General features: G+C 44.1%; 1 protein-coding gene and 2 pseudogenes across 1 annotated transcript in view; 2 read left to right on the plus strand and 1 right to left on the minus strand.

The window, feature by feature from the left end:
• Positions 1–13,334, plus strand: part of LOC138845174 (large ribosomal subunit protein uL23-like) — a 1,058,548-nt gene that overhangs the window by 771,212 nt on the left and 274,002 nt on the right. The gene's annotated exons all lie outside the window — the stretch shown is intronic.
• On the minus strand, positions 10,409–11,209 carry LOC138845153 (kelch-like protein 12 pseudogene; annotated as a pseudogene).
• Positions 11,208–11,969, plus strand: LOC127492833 (cyclin-Y-like protein 1; annotated as a pseudogene).

Below are 13,334 nucleotides of genomic sequence, written 5' to 3' on the forward strand. Positions count from 1 at the left end.
TGTCCTTTACATAAACAATCATACAACTGGTCCCAGGTATGTGTATCTTGAAAGTTCTGTGCCGGGCAGGCCTGCAGCGTATAATGTTCTGTACCAGAAAACGGTGATGAGGAGAAGAACACTACAAAATAAGGAATATTTATGTGGTATTTGTTAGTTCCTGTTTAATATTGTCATGTGTAAAGTCAACGTTGTCAGTTTGTGTAAGTGAAGCTAATTTGCATACAGGAGTCCTCACAGTAATAAAAGATGGGATCTTTGATCACAGGAAGCATTTTAAAAACATCTTTAAATTTGTGTCTCTAAATGTCTTAAGATTTACATTTGATAAATGTGTTACTAATGTTTATAGGTACCATATTTAAGCCAGACTTTGCACTCAAATGAATCAGGAAATTGTGGTGTAACTTAACTTCATAATTCATTCTGAGTTTTTCTGTTTTTTAAAAAATTACAAAGTTGGGCCAGGTACCAGCATCCCATATGGATGCTGGGTTCTAGTCCCGGTTGCTCCTCTTCCAGTCCAGCTCTCTGCTGTGGCCCGGGAGGGCAGCGGAGGATGTCCCAAGTGCTTGGGTCTCTGTACCCACATGGGAGACCAGGAAGAAGCTCCTGGCTTCGGATCAGCGCAGCGCCGGCCATAACGGCCATTAGAGTGAACCAACGGAAGGCAGACAGAAAGGTCTAACTCTGTCAATAAAAAAAATTAAAGTCACTAAACTGTTTAGTCCAAAGACCAATTGCTATGGCTTGAATGGCTTTAGTACCTGTCTTACACTTAAAGCAACTAATGGCATATGTGGTTAATAATTTCCCTCGAACCATTTAAAAAAGCTTTATAGATCTTATGCTATGAAAGTAAGTTCTGAGAACTTAAGATTAACCTCCTTATCTAACACCTACATTAGAATTACATGAACTACTCTAAGTGCTTTTAGAATTGTGCCTTATTTCTAGTTGCCTTTTTTTTTTTTTTTTTTTTTCTGGGAGGCAGGGATTTTTATTTGCTGTTCTGTCCTGGCTTACTACTTGAAAGAACCAGATTGATGAGCCTCTATTGAGCAGCTGATCTATTCAGAGTTCCATGATCTTGTGACTAAAATATACAGAAACAGTTTGAAAACAGTAACAACATACTCACAAGTCCCTATCTTAGCGGGTTTTGTGAGGTAAAGAAGTGAAACTCCCCAAATCATGAAGGAAGTGATGACCAGGACAGAAAATTCTGGAAACAATTTGAAATACCAGGAAGATCAAGGCTTGTCAAGGGCACTGAGCAGCAATGTCAGAGTATAGGCAAGTGAAAAGGGTGAATTTACCTAAAACACTGGGCTGAACTCTGACTTCAACCCTTTGATAATGTATGCCCACTAATTGTCCTCCTACACTGTCAGTGCTTCTCAAAATAAGCAGGCTGAGGGGTGAGTGTTTGGCACAGCAGTTAAGTAGCTGCTTGGGGTACCCACATCCCGTATTGGAGTGCCTGATCTGAGTTCTGGCTCCACTGCTTCCTATCCAGCTTCGTGCTAATGGGCAGCCTAAGGGGCAGCCACTGATGGCTCAAGTACTTGGGTCACTTGTGTGAGACCTGGATGGAGTATCCAACTCCTGGAGTCAGCAGCTCCCGGCTGTGGCTGTGGTGGCATTTGGAGAGGGAATTAGCAGGTGGAAGGTCTCTGCCTTTCCCATGAAGTGAGAAGGCATACTCTTCTTAAATTAATGGAAAGGTGATCCAGGCTGATTCTGTAGGTCTAGACTGGGACCCAAGAGGTTGCATCTAACAAGCTCCAGTTTATGTTGAGTAGACGGCTCTCCTTTCCCACTGACTTTGCTTATTCTCTCCTATCTTAAAAGTAGTGATAAGCTTATAAGGAAAGCCACCTCTTCTTGACTCCCGCCTCCCAGGTGGCCACATTTAGCCCAGTGCTCCTGTTTCTAAATACTAGGAACTATCTTAAATATTCACTTCTAGAACTCCCCTCTATTGACTGTTTTGAAAAATTAGCAGTTTATTTCACACTCCATTTTCTCCCTCCATCCTTCTAAAGGTAAATCTCAAACTTGTTAAATCCATGTTGTCTTCGTTATTATATGCCTGTAAATATTTTTAATTTACTTGACAGGTAGAGTTATAGACAGACAGAAAGGTCTTCCTTCCATTGGTTCACTCCCCAAATGGCTGCTACAGCCAGTGCTGCACCAATCCGAAGCCAGGAGCCAGCTACTACTTCCTGGTCTCCCATGCAGGTACAGGGGCCCAAGTGTTTGGGCCATCCTCCACTGCCCTCCTGGGCCACAGCAGAGAGCTGGACCGGAAGAGGAGCAACCAGGACTAGAACCCGGCGCCCATATGGGATGCTGGTGCTGCAGGCGAAGGATTAACAAGGTGAGCCCCTGTAAATATTACTCTTATTACAAGCCAAATAGGAGTCTGATTCGAGTTTCTCTGGTGTACTTTTTATGTGTGCTATTAGTATCTATCTGGTGATTTACTCCCTAAGATGCATGCTGTAACCAGGGATGGGCCAGGCTGAAGCAAGGAACCAGGAATTCAACATGGGTATCCCACATGGCTGGCAATGACCCAAGTACCTGATGCATTATTTGCCACCTCCCTAGGTGTGCATTAGCAGGAAGCTGGATGGGAAGTGGAGCCAGGACTTGAACTCGGGTACTTTGATACGAGGTGCAGGTGTCCCAAGTAGTATCTTAAGTCCCACAGCAAATGCCCACCCCTAAAGTCTTTTCTTTCAGTATCCAACTTGAACAGCTCTGTTTTCTATCTTCATTACGGTTTGCCCTGCAGTCAAACCTGACAATTCACTGATTCCATTTTCCTTCCAAGACAAATTCTTCATAGAATTCTCCAACCTCCTGCTCCCTCCCCTCTCCTATGTTGATCCTTTTCCTTTTCCTTCATGCTAATAGACCAGGAGCTTCTCCAAGGAGGCATGGGGTGCTTTTTTTCTGATACTCAGCAAGTATCAGTACTTTATTTGGTATAGAAATCTTGTTTGAAAGGAATTATTTTTCCTCAGTATTTGGAAAATGTTGCTCCCGCTGTCTGCCTTCTAATGTTTGAGAAATTCATTGTTATCCCTAATCTTTTATGTTACCTTTTTTCCTCCAAAAGGTTTGTGTCTTTTATTTCTGACCTTAATGCTCTGAAATTTCATGCTGACTTTGTAAGTCCTTTGCCTTCCTTCGTGGTGAGCAGTCGTTGTGTTTAGGCTTTGATGATCTCCTGGTCCTTAATGGGCCTTCCATTACTTAAATGTTCTACTTTGAGGGAGATTTCCTTCACTTTTTCTCATTGTTCTGTTAAACCATCTTGTTTTTGTTGCTTGGGTTGTATTTCTTATCTGAAGGCATTCATTTAGTTTTCTGTTTTAGTCTGTATTTCATGTGATAAGTCTCACTGATTTAGATGTTACCTAACTTCCTCTGCTACCTCATTCATTTTTTTTTTTAAGATTGATTGATTTGAAAGGCAGAGCTACAGAGAGGCAGAGAAAGTCTTCCGATGGTTCGCTCCCCAAATGGCCAAAACTACCGAAGCTGTGCCAATCTGAAGCCAGGAACATCTTTCGGGTCCCCTCTGGGTGCAGGGGCCCAAGGACTTGGACCAACTTCTGCTTTCTCAGGCCATAGCAGAGCGCTAGATTGGAAGTGGAGTAGCCAGGACTTGAACCGGTGCCCATATGGGATGCCGGCACTGCAGGCAATGACTTTACCCGCTATGCCACAGTGCTGTCTGATTCACTTCCAATGGTTAGATGGTTTGGAGTTAGAGACGTCTCCTAGTATGTCAGATTGCAGAGAAACTTCTTACTTCCTCTACTCAGACTTCATTGAGAGACACAGTGTGCCCTAGGAACACTCATGAGATAGATCTGGCCACTGAGGTAAGAGTGTAAATCTGTGATTGTGCCTTCTTGGAAAGCTTAATAGAGGAAAGAGACTTTTTGCCATTTCCCTGTCCTTGCCTCAACTTACTTTCTCTGATCTGAAGGCAGCCATCTTGCAACCATGAGGTAACCATGTTAGTAGTAGAGAACAGAATGGTAGAAGGAGCTTAGGTCATCGATAATGGGGCTGGACCCTCTGAACCTGCCTGGACTGCCCAATTCTGGTTTTCTTACATGACTGAAATAAACCCTCATTTGATTAAATTACAATGGTCAGCTTTGTGGTATCTTACGTCTAAAGCAATTCCTAACTCAGTTTCTGTCTGGTTGGACATAAATAGCTACTCTTAATTACTGATTTTTATTTGATATGGAGAAAGAAAAAGAGCCCCAATCACCTAGTCTACTCCCCAAATGCCTGGGAGCCAAGAACTCAATACAAGTCTCCTACTAGGGATAAGGGGACTCAACTACTTGAGCCATCACTGCTGGCTCCCAGGATGTGCAAGAGCAGGAAGCTGGGCTCAGGAGCAGAACTGGAGCTTGAGCCCAGGTGCTCCAACGTGGGATATAGCTGTCCCAAGTGGTGTCAACAGTTGGAACAAGTGCCTACCCCTGTCTAGTTTTTTAATTCCTATATTCCTCCACTGAGCATTTTCTGCCCCTGGCTCCTTTGCTTCTCTTCCTCACTAAACCTTGAGTTCCATGGCTTTATCTTTTGCACACCTATTAGAGCAACACTCTCAATTCCATGCACCTTTATCCTACTTGATCAAGTGGACAAATAGAGGCCAGCACTGTCAAAGTGGGTTAAAACCCTGGCATGCAACACCTGCATCCCATATCATTGCTGATTCGAGTCCCGGCTGCTCGACTTCCCTGCTAATGTGCCTGGGAAAGCATCAGAGGATGGCCCAAGTCCTTGCACCCCTGCACTTGTGTGGGAGACCTGGAAGAAGTTCCTGGCTCCTGACTTTAGCCTGATCCAGCTCTGACTGTTATAGCAATTTGGGGAGTGAACCAGCAAAAGGAAGACCTCTGTCTTTCAAATAAATCTTTAAAAAGTTCATAAACTCAACTGTTTTTGGACCTCCAAAACTTCAACCTTTGCTTCTCAAGAGCTCCAGTAGGATGACTGGTCTTAAAAGAAGGGTCTCATTCACTGAAGGGAACTAGGGAATCACCAGTGTTGATTTCCAGATTTCATAGGAGTAGGAGCAGAGTCAGGGAATTAGAATGAAGGAGGGACAGGAAGTGTGAGGTGACACTGGAAAATACAAAGCTATGTGCTTTCTACGAGCTTTTAGACACTCAATTTGGGAAAGATGTAGGGGATTTAAGGAAAGCAGAGAAAGTTTTTGAGGGACTACATAATCTTCAATGGTTGTCCCCTTTACATCATCAACTTCTTCCCTAATTACCTTAAAACTACTGATGTCTTTCCTGTTCCACTGTTTTCTGTGTCCTGGATATTCTGACTTCACTACCCACCCACAGCATTCAAATGATGCTTGCCAGAGACCAAAAAGACCCTCTCTGCTCTAAGTTGCATTTGACATCTCTAGGAATTCATGTTCCCGGTTGGGGGAGGGTAGACAAAACCTTGGGATTGATCCAGATATGGAACCAGTGCTGCTCTAGGACATGGTCAAGGTAGATAGGATCCCTGCCCACACATTTTACAGTCAACTAGCAAGAGAGGGAGAAATCAAGTATTTTTGAGGCATATTTTGCAGAAGGGACACAAGGTATAAAGGAAGCACACAGTCCAGGAACCATGGAAGGCAGGTCAGGAAGGAAAGAGGGTGATACAGGTAAGGGCACGGTGACGAGGAGGCAAGAATAATGTGGAATTGAGGGTGGAATGACCGTGATGAAGGAAAGGAATCAAGAGGTGAGTGAGTGAGGGGTGGCACTGTCCTCAGGAGGATGCATAATTAGGTCAGATACACAACCCCTTATGTGAAGTGCTGGGTAACTGTTGCCTTGGGAAATTAAGTCATGATTCCTATAGGTCCATAAAGAGATTCATTCTGGGAAAGACTTAGGCAGACCAGTATTTAAGGTATGACTTCCTGGAGTTTAACATCTCAAAACTGTTATGTGTCTCCAGTGATACTAGAACTTTAACAAAGGAGACTGACCTCTTGCCCCTCTGGGAAAGCCTGATCCATGGATATGTGCTGTTAGAAAACATTTAAGGCTATTTTACCTCCAGGCAGCAGAGGGCAGTCTCACCTTATCCAATTTGACAGCTCAGTTTATTCAAATTTAATGTTAGCCTGAATTTCAAAGGGAGCTTTTTCTGCTTCATCCATGGTTCATGCCAGGTTTAACTCCATTATTGCAGAAAATTAGCCTTGAAAATTATTCAGATGAAGTGCCCGTTGATGCTACAAACATTTTCTGAGATGTCCATTCATTGGAGCCTTAAGGAATCCAACAATATCATTACATTATGATTACATCTTGAAACATGGCCTTATACCAGTCACTTTCTTAGCTGCCTCTCATCTTAACCAATAATGGAAAGAAAAGAACCTGGAGAACCACACTGGGGATGCCCATACCAGGGAGCCACAAACTACAGAATAAAGACCTGTGCTAGACTGGCTGTAACAGAATATAAGGGAATAATTGTCAGCAGTGGGGCCTGTCAACAGAGTGAATTCCCCAGAGCCAGAGAGCCCTGACACTTCAGATGTGCCAGCAGAAATGGCATGTGCTAGGTCACATGGTGGAGTGCTGCCCCCCTCCCACAGTGTCCTCTCAAAACGTTCACCAGAATCACATGGTGCTGCAAGTGTGCTGGCAGGCTCCAAGGTCTCTATTGAATATTAAAGATTTATTTATTTGATTTGATAGGTAGAGTTAAAGAGGGGGAGAGACAGATATTCCGTCTGCTGGTTCACTCCTCAAATGGCCACAACAGTCAAGGCTGGACCAGGCTGAAACCAGGAGCTTCTTGCAAGTTTCGCATGTGGGTGCAGGGGCCCAAATGCTTGGACCATCTGCTGCTGCTTTCCCAGACACATCAGTAGGGAGCTGGATCAGAAGCTGAGCAGCCGGGACTCAAACCAGTGCCCATATGGGATGCCAGCATGCAGGCGATGGCTTAACCCAGTGTGCCACAGCACCGTCTCCCACATAATGCACCCCCCCCCTCTTTTTTTGACAGGGAGAGTGGACAGTGAGAGACAGAGAAAGGTCTTCCTTTTGCCGTTGGTTCACCCTCTAAGGGCTGCCGCAGCCGGTGTGCTGCAGCTGGTGCACCGCGCTGATCCGAAGCCAGGAGCCAGGTGCTTCTCCTGGTCTCCCATGCGGGTGCAGGGCCCAAGAACTTGGGCCATCCTCCACTGCACTCCTGGGCCACAGCAGAGAGCTGGCCTGGAAGAGGGCCAACCAGGACAGAATCCGGCGCCATGACCGGGACTAGAACCCGGTGTGCCTGTGCCGCAGATGGAGGATTAGCCTATTGAGCTGCAGCGCTGGCCCACATAATGCTTTTGCACACTGAATTTTAAGAACCATTTTCCAGAGTCCCAGTAAGTCTTTGGGTGATTGGTTAGAAGATAAATCCCAGGCCCAGCATTGTGGCATAGCAGGAAAAGCCACCACCTGTGATGTTGTCATCCTATATGGATGCTGATATTAGTCCCAGGTGCTTAATACAAGTTCTTTTAGAAAATGGAGTGGGGCTGGTGATTACAATGCCAGTGGAAGTGCCTGCATCCTTAATTGAAGTGCTTGATTTCACATCCTGACTGCTCTCTGGATTCTAGCCTCCTGCTAACATGTCCTGGGGAGACAGCAGGTGATAAAAGTGGTCCCTGCACCTGTGTAGGAGGCCTGAGTTGAGTTCCTGGCTCCCAGTTTTGGCCCCAGAAGGGGGCTGTTGCAGTCATTTGGAGAGTGAACCAGCAGAAGGGAGTTTGAGCGTAAGTGTGTGTGTTGTGTCTGCTTTCCAAATAAGACATTAAAAAAAAAAAAAACAGAAAATATAAATAAGGAATTAAAGTTCTATAGCATAGCAAATACACATTATATATGTATATATAGTTTTTCTTCCTACCACTTGTTGAACTCTTAACTTTACACTCATGAGATTAACCCTACACTAAGTAAACTGAAAATAAGTCATTGTAAAAAACAAGAATGGGAATAGAACAGGGAGGAGGAGGAAGTGGGAGAGTGTGAGCAGATGAAGGGTAGGGTTGAGAGTACTACTATGTTCCTGAATCTGTATACATGAAGTTTGTATACCTTAAATAAAAATTTAAAAAATTAAAACTTAAACTCACATGTACATATTCTTATGTATCCAGCCACCCTTTTAGACTTATAGATAGGATTATCTGATATTAATAGTTTAGTTACCCGATTTTTCATGATCAACGTATATTTAAAATACTATTTTCAGGCCTACAGGACAGTTCAAATGTGATTATAGCACAGTAAATTAAAATTCATGTGCTTGAGCATTTAATTTTCTAGACTTTAAAATTACAAATAGCAAAGTTGATCTCATAGAAGTTGAGCGTAGAATAACGGTCACCAGAGGCTGGGGAGAGTAGAGAAGGGTAGGGATGGCAAAAGGTTGGCCAATGGGTGCTAAGTTAGAAATTCTCTTATTCTGTTGCACAGTAGGATCACTACAGATAATGACAAAATATTGTATATTTCCAAAAAATTAGAAGAAAGGGTTTTAATATTTACACAATAAAGATATGCTTATGCTGATTTGATTATATAATACATACATTTGTCAAAACATCATATGGTACTCTGTAAGTGTATACAGTTTTGGGTCAAAATATGGAATCTACATATCAACTATAGTAATAAAAAATCCTTGATGAAAAAATACAAATATAGTTCTAGATGGGAATTTTGAACCAACTTGTGCTAATTCTTTTTGAGACAGTTGATTGAGTGTTTAAACAGTTGGAAAGGAAATTAACTTTGTAGGCCAATACAACTCAAGGAAAGAGGGAAGAAGTTGGAATTTCAGACTGAATGGAAAGTACATCTTTGTTTAGGTTACGATGTCCTCATGCTCCCAATACTTGTAAAGCAAGACTTTTATTCCATTACACAGAGGAGCCAGTACTGAAACTAGCAAAAAAAAAAAAAAAAAAAGAAAAAAAGAAAGGTTGTCCTTGATTATTCTGTCCTAGGATGGATAAAATCCACTCTACAGACAGAGATGGGAAACTTTGGGAAAAGGACTAAATGTACCAAACACAGCATTGAAAAACCACTCCTTCGTGGAAGTGTGCTCTTAAAAGAATGGGGTAGTAACTCAGGTAGCTGAATTATTAGGCTGCTGCTATCCACACCCTCTCCTTAAATAGGGTGGAAGTATAGTTGTGTTTGATTCAACAACAAAATGAAAATCTTTCACCCCTTTAACAGAAACATTGCCATGGCTAAGTCCCGGCAGGGAATAAAATGTGAAATCACGGGGCCGGCACTCTGGTGTAGCAGGTAAAGCCTCCACCTGCAGTGCCAGCATCCCATATAGGCACCTGTTCCAAGTGGCTGCTCCACTTCCCATCCAGCTCTCTGCTACGGCCTGGAAAAGCAGTAGAAGATGGTCCAAGTCCTTGGGCCCCTGCACCCACATGGACGACCTGGCTCGTGGCTTTGGATTGGTGCAGCTCTGGCCATTGCGGTCATCTGGGGAGTGAACCAACGGATGGAAGACCTCTCCCTCTTTCCTTCTCCCTCTCCTTTTCTCTGTATAACTCTTTCAAATAAATCAATCTTAAAAAAGAAATCACACATACTTCGAGTTTCTCCCGAGGTATGCCAAACTCCCACATATACTCTATCTGTTCTCATCTCAATGTTAGGTCACTATACTCTTTCAGACAGTTTCCAGCAAGATGCACAATACTCTTCTATAGAAAGGGGAGGGTTGCGGGTGGGAGGGAAGTTATGGGGGCGGGTGGAGCCATTGTAATCCATAAGCTGTACTTCTGAAATTTATATTCATTAAATAAAAGTTAAAAAAATTTAAAACAAAAGAAAGACCTTGGGTTCACTCACATTCTGTTAAATTCAATCTACTTCACTTCTTCTAACTCAGTTCTGGTATACCAACCCTGCTGCACTGAAAGTCAGATGAATCTCTTTCCCAAGACACCAAAGTTTGGACAGGGCCCTCTTTTCCTCCAGAATGGAATGGGAGATATGAGAAATGCACACGTGTGTGAGTGTATCTCCTAAGCACATGGTCAGTTAAATGACAACAAAGTGCTTCACACTGAAGAGGGAGAGGTGATCTGGTCTGTCATATCCATACAATGTGCATTCTCTTCCCTTGAGTGTGTTACACACCCTACCAGCTACCAATGCAAGGGGCAGTATATGTCAAATAAGTACAAAATAAGTCAAATTATAGGCACCACTTGTGCCTGTAATTAACTCTTCATAAATCAAGAATGACATTCTGGAAACAATCCTTGACTCTTGCACACTGTCCTGTGGACTGGTCACTAGCCCTGGAGGATGTCCGACAATGGTAACTTCTCTCAGAGAACACACACACCAGCATCACAGTGCTGAATGCCCACAGATGTCACGACTTCCCAGCTATCAGTGACAAGATCATAGTATCCAATGCTGCTCATCAGGGAATTCCCATGGTATCCTGCAATTGCACAGAGCTTCCCCTGAAGCACTGTGGTCCCTGTATAGTATTGTGGATTGATCATACTAGTGATAGTTGCCCAGAAGTCAGTTTGAATATTATATGCTTCAACAAAGGAAGGGTGAGCTCTGCCTTCACATCTCCCAACCACATAAACTTGGTCAGGCAGTAGAGCTATTCCAGCTCCAGATTGCTCAGTGCCTAGTGGTACAACATCAGTTATGTTAGTTATACCAACCCAGTGCCCTGTGCAAGGATCATTCTCAACTGAGTTTAAGATATTCACATCAATGCATCCTCCTAGACAATAGATCACTCCACTGGCCACTATCAAACCAACACCCCTCTGGGCTGCTGCATATCTCCCAGCATGCTCCACTGGTCAACTTTTGGACCATATTACTCTATAACATTATGATACCTGTTCCATTCAAAGCCCCCAGAGACAAAGGTCCTGTCTCCTGGGGTTGTGGCTCCAGCAAGGCCTCACTGGACATTCACAGAGGCCACAAAGTACCAGGACCCATTCTGGTCTGCTAGATAGTCTAGACATTTAACTGAACTCAGGAGGGAGCAGCATAGCCTGGGGCTGCAGGTGCAGACCACGCCATTGTTGGGGGAGGGAGCGGCTGCGAAGGCACCCCATGGGGAACATGCTGACCCATTGCAGGTCCTCAAGTGCCAGCCCCAAGTTGGGCCAGCATGCGGGGCTGGTAGAACCGGAATACGAGTCTGAAATCTGAGGTGGCAGCTGGCACCTGCTGCTGCGGAGCCCACCAAGTTGGATTTCGGAGCCTGCGAGGGCCACCACTGCAGCACAGCAGCGACTGGGAGATACCCGAAGGTCTGGCTTTGGAATCAAGCCCTTCTGACCATCTGAGGGCAAGCACAATTTTCCTGAGCAAATCTCAAATGGATGTGTGACCTTAGCAATATATTACCACATGAAGAACAGAGATGCAAATAGATCCCTGGATATTTTTGATGAGAAATCACATCCAATCACATGAGAGAAGTTTCCAGAGGAGTACTTTAAGCTTAATACTGAACACCAATTATTTACACATTTGTTCAAACTCTTTTCAGTGCTGTACAGCTCACAGCTGAAGGTGCAGTAGTCACTTTGGAATGAAATGGAACGGCACTTTTTGGGGCTGCTTCAGTTTAATATTAATGTTCCTGCCAGTGTTTATGCCAAATACTACTTTGACCTTCGCTCCTTAGCAGATGACAACAATCTGAATTTTTTGTTTCCTCTTCTCAGCAAGGAAAGAGCCCAGAGCCTAGAGGCCATTTACAGACTGTGTGAAGACAAATACAAAGACTTGTGTAGAGCTGATGTGAGAGGATCTTTCGGTGCCGATAATTTCATTGGCATTCAGCACTCTAGTGCCATCCTCTCTTAAAGGGAGTAATGGGGGAGAGGCGCTGTTTCAAACATCCTGAATCCATCATCTACAAGGACTGGAGAATTGTCACCTCTCCCACTCAAAAACCAGCAAAGTTAGTATATTTAAAAAAAAAACCTTTCATTTAATAAATGTAAATTTGAAAGTACAACTTTTGGATTATAGCGGCTTTTCCCCCCATAATCACTCTCCCACCCACCAACCATCCCATCTACTCCCTTTCCCATCCCATTCTTCATTATGATTCATTTTTAATTATCATTATATATAGAAGATCAACTTAGTATATACTAAGTAAAGATTTCAACAGTTTATACTCACACAGACACACAAAGTATAAAATACTGTTTGAGTACTAGTTATAGCATTAATTCACATTGTACAACACATTAAGGACAGAGATCCTACATGGGGAGTAAGTGCACAATGACTGCCATTGTTAACAATTGACACTCTTTTTTTTTTTTTTTTTTGACAGGCAGAGTGGACAGTGAGAGAGAGAGAGACAGAGAGAAAGGTCTTCCTTTGCCGTTGGTTCACCCTCCAATGGCCGCCGCGGCCGGCGCGCTGCGGCCGGCGCAGCGCGCTGATCCGATGGCAGGAGCCAGGAGCCAGGTGCTTTTCCTGGTCTCCCATGGGGTGCAGGGCCCAAGCACCTGGGCCATCCTCCACTGCACTCCCTGGCCACAGCAGAGGGCTGGCCTGGAAGAGGGGCAACCAGGACAGAATCCGGCGCCCCGACCGGGACTAGAACCCGGTGTGCCGGCGCCGCAAGGCGGAGGATTAGCCTAGTGAGCCGCGGCGCCGGCGACACTCTTATTTCTGATAGCAGTAATCACCCTTGGCTCTTGTCATTGATTGCCAAGGCTATGGAAGCCTTTTGAGTTCACCAACTCTGACCTCATTTAGACAAGGCCATAATCAAAGTGGAAGTTCTCCCTTCAGAGAAAGGTACCTCCTTCTTTGATGGCCTGTTCTTTCCACTGGGATCTCACTCAGAGATCTTTCATTTAGGTCATTTTTTTGGCCACAGTGTCTTGGCTTTCCATGCCTGAGAAGTTCTCATGGGTTTTTTAGCCAGATCCAAATGCCTTGAGGGCTGATTCTGAGGCCAGAGTGCTCTTTAGGGCATTTGCCATTCTATGAGTCTGCTGTGTATCCCGCTTCCCATGTTAGAATTTAAAAGGAGAGAACAATCCATCAGTTAGAATTAGCAGACAGTAGTCTTGTTAACATGATCTCTGACACTTAATCCTATCATTATGATCGATTATGAACTGAAATTGTTCACTTTGACTAGTGAGATGGCATTGGTACATGCCACCTTGATGGGATTGAATTGCAATCCCCTGGCACATTTCT

The sequence above is a fragment of the Oryctolagus cuniculus genome, chromosome 14 (assembly GCF_964237555.1).
Source record: "Oryctolagus cuniculus chromosome 14, mOryCun1.1, whole genome shotgun sequence".
In the NCBI taxonomy this organism is placed as follows: Eukaryota; Metazoa; Chordata; class Mammalia; order Lagomorpha; family Leporidae; genus Oryctolagus; species Oryctolagus cuniculus.